This window comes from Lontra canadensis, unplaced genomic scaffold, assembly GCF_010015895.1.
Source record: "Lontra canadensis isolate GAN:19392208 unplaced genomic scaffold, GSC_riverotter_1.0 scaffold24, whole genome shotgun sequence".
Lineage (NCBI taxonomy): Eukaryota > Metazoa > Chordata > Mammalia > Carnivora > Mustelidae > Lontra > Lontra canadensis.
Window position 1 is genome coordinate 16,338,757 of NW_022631018.1, and position 13,444 is coordinate 16,352,200.

Below are 13,444 nucleotides of genomic sequence, written 5' to 3' on the forward strand. Positions count from 1 at the left end.
ACTTTCACACCGTACGTTCCCCACTCAAAGCAATGTAGGTGAAGGATTTCCAAAGCCTACAGTATGAGCTTAAAAACTTGCAGCAAACCCTATGACTCTGCAATTGCACTACTGGGTGTTTACCCCAAAGATACAGATGTAGTGAAAAGAAGGGCCATCTGTACCCCAATGTTCATAGCAGCAATGTCCACAATAGCCAAACTGTGGAAAGAACTGAGATGTCCTTCAACAGACAAATGGATAAAGATGTGGTCCATATGTACAATGGAGTATTATGCCTCCATCTGAAAGGATGAATACCTAACTTTTTATCAACATGGACAGGACTGGTGGAGATTATGCTGAGTGAAATAAGTCAAGCAGAGAGAGTCAATTATCATATGGTTTCACTTACTTGTGGAGCATAAGGAATAATTTGGAGGACATTGGGAGATGGAGAGAAGTGAGCTGGGGGGAAATCGGAGGGGGAGATGAACCATGAGAGACTGTGGACTCTGAGAAACAAACTGATAGTTTTGGAGGGAAGGGAGGCTGAGGTTGGGTGAGCCTGGTAGTGGGTATTATGGAGGGCACGTATTGCATGGAGCACTGGGTGCGGTGCATAAACAAGGAATCTTGGAACACTGAAAAAAAAAAAATAAAATTAAGATGTTAAAAAAAACTTGCAGCAAGTATGATTTATCTGATGAGCACACCTTTGCTAAACTCCAATTTGGTTCTTGGTTCAATGATTGTTAATATCGAAGAAAAATAGAGCAGTGATTAAAAATTTGCTTAAAGGAACTGGATTTTTTTTTATCTTACAGAGAAATCTGGTATTTATTATTCTTTAAGAATTTGGAGGATTGATCATGACTTAGAGTTCAAATGAAGCCACCATTCTCTCTACACTAGAGATTGGAAATTAGAGAGACATATTTTAAGTGGAGGGTTTCAAATTGCTCTATTACGACTTAAGAAGATAGAACATTGGGGTGCCTGGGTGGCTCAGTTGGTTGAGCACTGAACTCTTGATTTTGGCTTAGATCATGATCTCAGGGTCCTGAGATCAAGCCCTGTGTCAGTCTCTGCACTCACATTGGCGCCTGCTTGAGATACTCTACCTCCTTCTTGTCTGTCCCTCCCTCCAATTGTGTTCTTTCCATAAATAAGTAAAATAAATAAATAAATAAATAAAATCTTTAAAAAAAAAAAAGATGGAACATCTTACTGAATGAGGTTTCTAAGAGCTTCCCCCTCCTCCTGCCCAGGGATTTAAGAAATTCAGAAAGTAGTTTTTAGGCATGGCTTAGATATAGTAAGAGTGTGGGGAAATAGATTATTTAAACTCTCCAATTACTTACAGAGAGCTTGGGTTATTAGACTAGAAAAAACAGCAAAATACAAATTCAACAAAAGTAAGTCAAGTTGACCCTTGGTCACTTGAAATATCTGGTCCATCTTAGTCTTCTCCACTATTCTGTTTTTGTAAGCAAGTTGTAGCATGATTGACTTTCAGAAAGAAGCATGATTTGATAAAGGTGATGTTTTCTAGCATGCATCCTTAAATAATATTTTCACTTTATAATAGTCATCATTATCCCATTAAATTGGAATATTTGTTGAATAAATGAGTGGTCATTGTAGAACTAGATATAAAAGAGTAATTTTGTTAAGAGGGAGATACTAACTTGTTTGAGACCCTTGTAATCGAGTTAAATGAGTTCACACCTCACTGTTGCAAAGGCAGTTTGATTCTTTTGTGTAGACACATAAAGATGTCTAAGTCATGTGATTTAGGGAGTGTTGGTGAGGAGTTTGGCCTCAAATGCACATCCTTGGTGGGCCAGTACTCAGTACTCAGAACCTGTACGGTTGGGAGTTACCTCCTTTGTTCTAGTCAAAATGCAAATTGGGGGTAGTAACTTTTGTGCCATAGGGTAAGTAAGTATTACGAACTATTTATAAATTTAGGTTCTGAGTCCAGATGAGAGACAAATAGAGGAGAAGAACCTGAAAGTAGAATCGAGGAGTTCCAAAGAAAATTATCTCAACTCAAACTGTCTCTGATTGTATTGCTTTGGCTAATATGCATTCAGGGTTGGCAGGCATTTTGCTATATGCATATGCTCTGAATGGTGGTTGCTGGAAAGAACAAGGGAAAGGGCAGAAGAGGGGTCAGTTCTAGCACATCACTTAGACTCCCGGAACCTCAGGTTTCTTGTTTCTAGAGCAGACATACAACACCAGCACTCTGTTCTTCACTGAACTGACGGGAGGTTTTAAAATCCGTAATGTTTTCTGTAGAGTAGTACTAATTTCTTTTTTCCTATTTCTCTCTTCTTCAGTGTTTGGTGCTTTAGGTGTTTTATGTGATTTTTAGGGGTGACTGATGGGCTAGCAGATCTGCCACACTTGTCCTCGGGTCCCACGTGTCACCTCTGTTACTAGTCATACCAATCTGCTCCCCATTTCCAAAACCCTTCTCATTCTGGTCTTGGGCATACCACCTACCCTTCCTATCATCTACAACTGCCTTTCAATATCCCCCACTGTGTAGTGAACTGCTACATTTCCTCAAATCTCTTATAAGGAGAACTGAGGAGTCACAGCTCAAAAAGTTTGTGCCTTGATGTGCCGTTTCTTCTCCAGACACAGAGAAATAGTAAAGAATATATAAGAAAGAGAAAGCAAAAAGAAACAGGAAGCCTTTAAAGTAAGACACATATCTCTATAAATAGATCCAAGCAAGAGAGATGCAGGAAATGAAGGAGGGGATGCCTCAGGGGGCTGTGTCCTGGAAATGACTGGGCTGGGACAGCAGAGAGCAGTCCCAGGCAGAGGGGACCAGAGGCTCCCAACACTCCATGGAAGAACATGGAGCAGCTCCCCAGTTCAGGGCAGTGAGACTGAGGAGTTAAGGCTTTACTTCCATCTGGAGCTACAGTGTTCAGAAAGCTGTGAGATCCGTTAGTGAGGAGAACACTGCCTTTGACCAGGAACTAAACCAAGACTACTTCTGACTCAGGAACTAGACCTGTTTCTAGACTGCTGCCCAATGGGGCCAGATCGGGGAAGGTTATATATATGGAAGACGGAGCATGAAGACATGTGTAAAAGAAACTGTAATTTTCAGAAAAACTGAGAGGAGGTTATCTTCATGAACTTGAGCTGAAAAACATGTCTTCAATAAGCACAAAAAGCATGAACCATAAAATGTAGATTCATTTCACTGAATTAGAATTAAAAATCTCTGTTTAACCAAAGCCACAATCACAAAGCCACAAGGGGTAGAAACAAGTCCAATGTTCATTGGCCAAGTTGGATACACATATCTTGTGCTTCCAACAGAATCGCATGTAGCAGTTAAAACAAGTGAACTAGACCTATATGTAAAAACGTGGATTAATCTCAAAATACAGTGCTGAGGGGGAGAAAGGACATTTCAGTAGGATTTATTCACAGAGAACACTGAAACATACAAAATAAGACTATCCACAGTTGGAGGACATCTATACATGTACTAATGGTAATAAAACATAGTGCTCGTTCTAAGTTGAAAAGTCCAAAAACTCCTCTCCTTTGGACACACCTTCCATTGGTCACCCTTCTAATTCAGATGTCCCCCCTGCAGATGCCCATACTACCCGTCTACACGTGTAGCAATTAGCATTTGTTAAATGACGATTTGCCAAGGGGCTTCTCTACTAAACTGTACTCCCTTGAGGGAGGAACATATGCTATTTGTTTCCGCAGTATCTACGTGTTCTCTTTAGTTCGACTGGTTATTTAACTGGATTTGGGTCACCTCGCTTGCTTATTCCCTGTCTTGGTCCAGGACCTTGTACAAACTTACAGAGGAACAACACTGCATAGACAGAACTCACACTGTAACTGGATAAATCAATTAATAAACGGGATGGCATCAGCAAACAGAATTCACTGAGTCTGTTTTTAGGTGGTCTTCATACGTTAGCTACTTTGGAGGAAAGGGGAGTAGGGATAGGAGTGAGGCTGTGCTGATTCTAGCCCTGTTCCCTACTCATTTCCCTAGTCCTCCTCTCTACTCATCTCCCTCAGGGGTTGACAGTGTTCCGGTCGCTATTAGTGCTTCAAAGCCTGAGAGACAGAGGGGAGCGGGGATTAGGAAGGGCACGACCTTTGTGAGAGAGACATCATTGCTGTAGAAAGAAAATCTGAGAGGACAGGTGACTTCCACCAAGGAAGCTCTGTGTGCACAATGGAGTGTTTGTTAATGATAAATTAAATATTATGTATGTGTAAAATGGAAATTACAAAAGATATTCACCTCCTAGTGGCAGAAAACTAATGATTTCCAGACAAATTGGGAATGCAGGAGTTAGGAGGAAGGATTTTTTTTTAACATTGGGAAAAACTCAGCTGAAACACTGTAAGGCTTTGAGAATAGTTATCCATCCCTAAATATCAAAGAGAAGAACAATAGAAAGCCCTCCCCTGAGGATTTTTTTGTGAGGGATAATTAATAAACAATGATGAAGTAAAAAAGTTTGAAAACTCTACGTGTTTCTGCGCCAGGAGTAAGAGGACTGTTAGGATTCAACCAGGTTTCCTGGCTTTTCTTGAAAACTCAGTACCAATCACTAGTGTCCAAATGCATTAATGAAGTGCTCTTTTTGGGGCTTCTGGGTGGCTCAGTTGGTTAAGCGTTTGTCTTTGGCTTGGGTCATGATCTCAGGGTCCTGGGATGGAGTCCCATGTCAGGCTCCCTGCTCAGTGGGAAGTCTGCTTCTCACTCTCCCTCTGCTCCCCACTGCTCCTATACTCTCTCTCTCTCAAATAAATAAAACCTAAAAAAAATAAATAAAGGACTCTTTTTTTAAAATCTTGGTGGGTATTATTATAAAGTGACCTAGAGCAAAGTATCTGATGTGTAGGAGTTGGCCTGAGATACATAAAAAAGGATTGTAAAAAGGGGCAAAACTGACATGACATGCACAATTCCTTATACGGCAAGTAATTCTGGAACGCCGAGCTAGGTGCTACAGAAGAAGAAGATCAGCAGAAGCACTATTACAGCCGTTTTTGAACAGACCTTCGTCTGCTCAGGAGCATAGCTACAACGCAAGGAATTATCATGCACTGTAAGAGTTATTTGAGCGGAAGTTTGAACACTGTGCTAAAACTTGTATTGGCAGAAATCTTTAGACTTGCACTATCATTTAGATAGCGGAAAGGGCATGCGGAATTCAGCATTTCTGATTGGTCAAGGGAAGCTGGGCTTTTGCCAGCCTTCCCAACTTTACCCAACGACTACAAGAGGTTAATTAGATTTTAGACCCCAAATGAATCAGATTAAGGCTAGACGACTTTATGTTGAAGAGCCTGAGGACAGCTGCTATTATGACTCTTCTGAGGGCGACACAGTATTATAGACACATTCGGAATTTGAAAATAGATATGCATAACAGTGGTACAGATGGTAGGCATTCAACATTACTTGTGTAGGAATTCAATGCGAAAACGTGTTTTTTAAGCTCTTACAAATAACAAGAAGAAAAAAATTTTTTGCTACGTGGAATGAAAACTGTTAATTTGGTTGTCTGGTTCTCACATTTCTCCTGTGTGGTAACTGGCAAACAGAAATGAAGGGAAGCCAGCCAGGATGCCTTTGAAAAATTAACTTTTTAATGACCAAGTTATTAGATGTGCTTAGTAGGAAATTTCAAGCTGTACAAAAACCAAAGTCCCCTTTCACACCTCCCCCCTCCTTCTGAGCTCTCCAGTTCTACTTCTTAGGTCAATCTCTGTTGCTAATACTGCCTCTGGAGATGGACAAGCTCAGCTGAATCCTCCTCTATCACTCACTAGCTGTGTGACCTTGGGCAAATTACTAAACATCTCTGAGCCTTAGTTTTTACATTTGTAAGGGAGATTATACCAGAACCTATCTCATGCAGTTGTCACAAATATTAAATGAGGTCACATAGAGAAAGAGTTTACATCTACGTGAGGGCACATTTAACTACTTAAATTTACTTCATTCTTTATAATGGCTGCATAGTATTCTGCTGTATGAGTGCTTCATAATTTATTTTAGTTAGTCCCCAACTGATGGAGGTAGGCTTATTTCTTTTATTTTCTTTTAGCAAAGTAATAGTGATGCAAAAATTATATGTAATTTTTGTACAGTAGTCTAAACATACCTGTTTGATAAATTCCTAGAAGTGGCATTTTTGTGTCAAAGGGTATGAGCATTTTAAGTTTTGCTAGCTTACCTTCTGTGATTACAATTTCATGCCTTCTTGATTCCGAGCTGCAAAACCAGCTTGCATAATTAGCTCCAGTTCTTGAGGAGAGCTGAACCTGATGTTTTTGTCTTTACTAGGTTTTGCCATCAAAGATTTTTGGCAGTTCTGCATTATTTACTCAACGAGGTTTTTAACTCCTTTTGGGCAGAGATTACATGAAACGATGTCCGGGCACTGGGCAGGATACAACGTGAGGCACTGAGCAGGGGCTCATGTATGGACTGATTCATATTAAGAGAGCAGGAAGTCAAGATTCCTGGTAGGATCGCTCAGGGACAGCCAGATTTCCAGCCAAAGAACCATGTCAGGCTTCTTCAAGAGTTCTATTTACTGAGACATGAAAGTTAATGTCAACAACACACCCAGGAAGTATAATTACTTTAGGTAGACTGTAGTGAACATGTATGTGTGTACGTGCAAAGGTGTATTTGTTCAAGGGGTTTGAGGGTCCTGAAAGCTGATGGGAGTGGGGGTGGGGCCAAGGGGAAACAGTCCCACAGGACGAAACTCAGAAACATCATGACCCACCTTAAGCAAACATGCAATGACAGCAAAGTGTCCCAGATTATATAACTAGCAAGTGATAGCCACGGACGGAAGGAAGCTTCATGTACGGGCTGGTTCCCCAGTGTCTTTGTAGGCATATCTGCTCCTGTGGCTCAGAACCACCAACAGGGTCTTCTTTTGAAGATGGTCAGTGAGCCGTCCTGGGGTTACAGACTGAAGGAGAACAAAGCCTGTACATAGGCATAAAGCTAACTTTTTGGCTTTAGACTCTTCAAGTTGAGTGTGAATCCCAAAGCATGTGCCCTTGCTTCCTTTCTCCTAACTTGTGTGTTCTCTTCACAATTGGTCACTTACATTCTGTTAGCTGAAGGTTCATATCATACAGTGATCTTCCCCAGTAAATTCCAATAGTCACTCTGAAGAAAGATCTGAGACTAGAAACTCTTACCTCTTGAGGATGTTTCAAATCACAGTTTACCCAAAATGGAATGTCTCAAGAGCAATGCTAGGACAGAAGTTGGCAAATGCTGGGAGTAGTAAAATCAGGCTCTCAATCATGGATGCTTCCAGTTATCCAAAAAGTAAGAAAAAAACAAAAACAAAAACAGCTGGAATTTGGTTTCAATAATCCCATAGGGAAAGAAAGCATAAGGAGCTAAAGCCAGAAAATAGTTCTGATTTTTACAACTTAAAGGAAATATATTTTAAAGGGTCAGTTTTTCTTCCTATCCCTTGGTCTATTTCAAGTACCCACATTTTTTATTCACCAAAGAGAGATGAACTCCATTTTTCTCTTGGTGAAGTCTTCTTGGAGATGTGATATTTCACTGAGATTTCAAGGATGGCTTGGTGGGAACGAGACGTGATTGCAGACAAAGGTAGGAAAGCATGAAGACTTTGGGGAAGACTTGGGTGATGTTTAGACTATCCAAAGACAAGTAAGTAGCAACAAAACTAGAAGGACCATAGAGAACCTTAAACACTAGAAAAGAGAATTTGAATTTTATTTACAAAGTAAGAGGTGCCTCTGAAGATATGTAAAAAGGTACTGACAAGGTTGTAAGTGGATAAGGAAGTGATTAACATGAGACAGTGTAATATTTGGGTAGTGGGGAGATGAGAGAAACTGAAGTAGGAGACCACGAGTGCCTTCTACTCCCTCTTTCTCTTTAAACTTGGAGCCCGTCAGTGCTTAGTGTGAACTAAGATCATAGTGTGGGAACAAGAATGAGGTGCCAGATATGAGAGATGTTTCAGAGACTTGGAGACTGGCCAGTGGATGGCGTTAGGGAAGCAGAAGTTTTAAAGTTGACTTTGAAGCTGGTCATGGTTTAGTGGGAAACAGCTGATATCATTAACAGCTGGAGGAAGACCAGAAGTCAGGAAAAGAGGATTCTAAGAGGAAAACCAATTCAGATGTAGATAAGCAGGAATTTTGTAAAGGGTAAGTAAAAACCAAATGGTCCTTTTCAAGAAACCTTGAAGATAGGGATGTTGAGCATAACAAGAAGACAGATGCTGGCTGTTGAAAGAAGGTTCTGGATGGGGCAGTATTTGACTAGGAGAATGAGAGCAGGGATTTGATTCAGGAAGCAAGAGAAATGCTTGTCCTTGGGTGGAAGGAAAAGAAGAGAAAGTAGCAAAAAATACAGAAAAATTCAGAAAAATTTTGAGGTGGAAAAGATGGAAATTAATGAAGCAACATTGATATTCTTGGCTCAGCAGAAGATAAGGTAGCTTGTGAAGAGTGCGGAGGGGCATCAGGGGCTCTGAGAGTGTAGAGATCCTGTTTAATTGTCATGTAGACTGGACAAGTACTCAGCAGGAGATGAATATAAATGACTGAGTGGCAAACTCTAAGAGACTCTTGAATACAGAGAACAAACAGGGTTGTTAGAGGGGAGGCGGGTGGGGTATGGGCTAACTGGGTGATGGGGATGAAGGAGAGCACTTGTTGGGATGAGCACACGGTGTTATATGTAAGTATAAATATAAATAAATATAAATATGTGTAAATGACGAGTCACTAAATTCTACACCTGAAACCAGTACTATGCTCTATGTTAGCTAACTTGAATTTAAATAAAAATAGAGAGATATAAATAAATAAATAAATAAATAAATAAATAAATGAATGAGTAGCATCATCGGAAGCATGGATCTTTGGAAAGCCTCCCCCATCCCATGCCATAGACCACACCCATAATCTACACTGGTGTGGTCACAAAGGAAGTCCAGCACCAACACAGACAGATCAACATAAGTCCCGTCCCCAAGTGGGAGAGTGGAGGGCACCTGCCTTTCTCGTCACTGCTGATGTTTACTGAGGCCCCGTTACACACCAGGCACTGTGTTGTGTGCTCGCTTGCTAATCTCATTTCATCATCACATCAACCCTGTGAGGAAGGTGTTCTGTTAGCCTCCTCAGTGATCTCAAATAACTCATCCGAGGTCATGGCCCGTAACAGAGTCAGACTGCAACTTAGGTCTGCCCACTTTTCGAGGCCATTCTCTTAGCCACACATCCTGGGAGCGAGACAATAGCATCATCTTCACTTGGGACAGTGTCTTCAACGTGGTCTTCAACAGGATGGCATCCAGCCAGTCTGCAGGCTAGGTCGCCAAGCCCTGTGGCTTACTCCGACAATATTCACCTGGCTCCTGATTTCAAGACATTGCTTCTTGCTCTAGAGGACACTCCCAGCCTAGTGAAGCTGACTTCCAGAGTGAAAATTAAAAAACAAAAAAGCAACTGTTAACCCACTTGCCATCTGTTAGAAGTCATCAAAGCAAGCATGTCTCTCCTCAGCAGAAAGAAGAAAAAATCATCTTTGCTATCTAGACTTGTGCTTGAGAAAGTTGCCAACCATGGTTCCCGTTGTTTTTTTTTAACTATTTAATTTTATTTTAGACTCCTAGATGGTAAATTCTGTTAAGTTTTGCAGCTTATAAACAATAATGGGAAACTATCTGCCCATCCCTTTGCCCATTACTGCTTATATGAAGTCGCTAGGACTAAGGCTTAAGTCCCCTGTCTTTTCATCTGGGGGTTTTCTGTATGGCCCTGCAGCTGGCTTCTTCTAGAATCATGGTGTCTTGCACACGGCAGTTGCTCCATACATAGTCAATATTTTGTAGCTTGAAAAGTGAAAGTAAATGGTACACAGACGTGCCCTCTTTTTTTCATGGGCTTAGATTTAAAAAAATATTTTTCTTCTTTATTTATCATAGTCAGGGTCCTGAGAGGTCTCACAGGGTAAAAATCTGTGTCACCAAAGCTATTTTATTATAGGAGTCTTTCTGTGCACTTGCCTCCCAGAGACTAGGGTAGGTAAACACCGTGCCAATGTTGGAAATGGAAAATCAGGAAACTGATTCAAGTTCATAGAGACCCACTAGGTCTGAACCTTGGCTGACAATTTTCATTCTCATTGCTTCCTGGAGGTCCCCTCCCATTGGTTTTTGTCAAGGAGAGGAAAAGAAGTCTTTATTTCTCCCGCACCTGTCGGCGTTGGTCAGCTCTCTGGGAGCAGGAGATGGGGTACAGTGAGCCCTTGACTAGAAACAAGGGTAGCAGCTGCAGAGGTAAGAAATATCTGAGCAGAGGGTCTGTAGAACCAGGAGAAAGGATGGAATCTGCTCTAAGGGCTTCACCCAAGGGCGTAGTAGTCATGTAACCGGCTGGCGATTTAGTAAAGCTTGACATGATGAAAACTTGTTTATGAAGAAATCTGAACAAATGTTAGATGTGTAAAAACATCTGTTAATTTTGCTGTAATTAATGATCCTAATAGTGATGACAGCTTCAGCCAAAACATGCATATGCCTACTTTGCTGTTGTTTTTGCCTCACGGACTTGTTTCCCAGGTCTTTGTGGGACTGGTGCCTCTGGTCATTCTGGTTTCCACTTTCTTGTCATCCCCTCAGAGGTGATTTGCAGTCACCGCACATGGTTGTGTTTTCTGTTCATTTTAATACTTTCCTTGCTGTCTTCCACTTTATTTGCTTTGTTTGTCTCTCTCCTCCCCTAGAATGGAAACTTCCTGTGAAGTTTCTGCCTTCTGCCTCATTCTTCTCTCTCCGTATCATTCAGTGCTCCCTCTCTGGAGCACATTAGCCCCTGTCACGTAATAGATGCTCAATAAATAAATGCTTTCTGAATAAGTCGTGAATGATCTCATTTAATCTTTATAACAATCCTGGAGGCAAAACTACATTTTACACATTTCCGTGTGGAAGATATTAAGTAATTTGCCAAGTGGAGCTGCTGGGATGCTTGAATGAGCATCAAGCTAAGACAACTCGCTCCGCTTACGAGAAACTGGAGAGCTAATATCCTGTGTCTGTTCACCCTTGGGCATAAGCAGCCTAAATGTTTTCTAGAAAGATATCTTTGTTTTCTTTCATTTCTCTAGAGGGGACTCCAGGTCTCAATTCATAATGTGGTTTAATTTAAGTGCCTCAAAACCTTCAGAGTCTTTCCAGTACCATTAAAATTCCTTTGTAGTTTAATTAAAATTAAAAATAGTTTCCTTATTATAAAAGCAATGCTTATTTACTGTAAAAAATTGATAAGAAAAGAAAGAAAAGAAAAAAACACAAAAAAGAAAAAAAATTAATCCATTCACTATCTTGCACTCGGGTAATCACTAGCATCTTGTTAATCTCCCCTGGTAATACAGGATCCCAAAGATACATTTTAAAATGGGTTAATTTGGGGGCAGTGAACTGCTCAGCTGGTTAAGCATCCAAGTCTTGATTTGGGCTCAGGTCATGATCTCCAGGTCGTGAGATTAAGCCCTACGTTGGGCTCTGCTCTCAGCGGGGAGTCTGCTTGAGATTCTTTCTCTCCCTCTCCCTCTACGTCTCCCCCCAAATAAATAAATCTTAAAAAAAATAAAATGGCGGGCACCTGGGTGGCTCAGTGGTTTAAGCTGCTGCCTTCAGCTCAGGTCATGATCTCAGGGTCCTGGGATCGAGTCCCACACTGGGCTCTCTGCTCAGTAGGGAGCCTGCTTCCCCCTCTCTCTCTGCCTGCCTCTCTGTCTACTTGTGATCTCTCTCTGTCAAATAAATAAATAAAATCTTAAAAAAAAAATAAAATGGCTTAGTTTCTTACATACTGTTTCATGATATTTCAAATAATATATTGTTTAGATATTTTCACATTATTGTTCATCTATATAATGTTGAAAGTCAATATGTTTCGATTACATGAAAGGATACATCGTAACTTGCGGAATGGAGGGGAGGGGGAATTAGAGGAAGGAATTCACAGGGTACAAACTTCCAGGTGCAAGATAAGTTAAGCCCTGGGGATGTCACATACAGCGCAGTGACTGCAGCTGACACTGCTGTGTGGTGTGCAGGGAAGTTGAGAAGAGAGTAGATCCTAAGAGTCCTTATCACAAGAAGAAACTCTTTTTTTTCTCTATCCCCTTCCCTTCCTTTCCCTTCCCCCCCCCTCCTCTCCTCTCCCTTCCACTCTCCTCCTTTCCTCTCCCCTCCCCTCTTCTCCTTTCCCTTTCTTTCCTTCCTTCCTTCCTTCTTTCCTTACTTTTCTTTCCCCTTTCTCTTTTCTCTCCTGCTTCCTCCCTCCCTCCCTTCCTCTCTCTCTTTCTTTGATGATGGATGCTACATTTAGCCGCCAGGTAGCTATGTGACCTTCTGCAGGTTACTTAGGTCTCATTTGCCTTTACATATGCAAAACTGTGATAATTATAGGGTTGTTATTAGCAGCAAGTGAGTTTCAGTATGTAAAATATGGGCCACAGTATATGGCACTTGGTGAACATTTGATAAATGGTAATTATTTTGTAAAGATTTTACTGATTTATTTTAGAGAGAGAAAGAGAACATGCATTTGTGTGCGTGAGTGGGGGAGAGGGTAGAGGGGATAACCCCAAGCAGACTTGGGACCCAGCTAAGCAGAGGGATCCAGGACCCTGAGATCATAAGCTGAGGCAAAACCAAGAGTCAGTTGTTTAATGGACTGAGCCACCCAGGTGCCCCCAATAAATGTTAATTATTATTATAATTCATAGAAAGTTTGGATGTCTATGAGATCATATTTATTTTTCCTTTAATGATAGGTGTTATGCTTAGGAATTACTCTTAGGCTATATGAATATTCACCTATATGAATATTTTCTTCTGGAAAATTCCAGAACTTCTATGTTTTTATATTTTACATTTAAGATCTTTAATATACATGGGATGTATTTTGTGGTTTGTTATGAAGTGATCATCTGATTACATATTTTTTCCTTATATGTTTCCCAACATTTAATGAACAAACTATCATTGCCCACAGACTTGGAGTGCTACTTTTATTATGTAAAAACTCCCATACACATGTGAACTCATTCTTGCCTTTTCTCTTTCCTCAGGGATGTGTCTTAACTAGTTCTGCATTGACCACTGCTCTGTTTCATTATTTGCGGCTTTAGGATATCTGTTAGTATCTGACAGGGAAAGAAAAATGCCAGCTTATAATGCTATTTTCCAAAGTTTCTAAGATATTCTTGTATGTCAGTATTTTTACATTAACACTAAACTTGGCAATCTGATACTTCAATAATCATGAATAGCATTAAAAAATAACAGCAAGGGGCGCCTTGGTGGCTCAGTGGGTTAAGCGTCTGCCTTCGGCTCAGGTCATAATCTCA

General features: G+C 40.7%; 1 protein-coding gene across 3 annotated transcripts in view; it reads right to left on the minus strand.

Moving 5' to 3' along the window:
• WDR64 (WD repeat domain 64) overlaps positions 1-13,444 on the minus strand; it is a 137,587-nt gene that overhangs the window by 57,976 nt on the left and 66,167 nt on the right. The window lies entirely within an intron of this gene.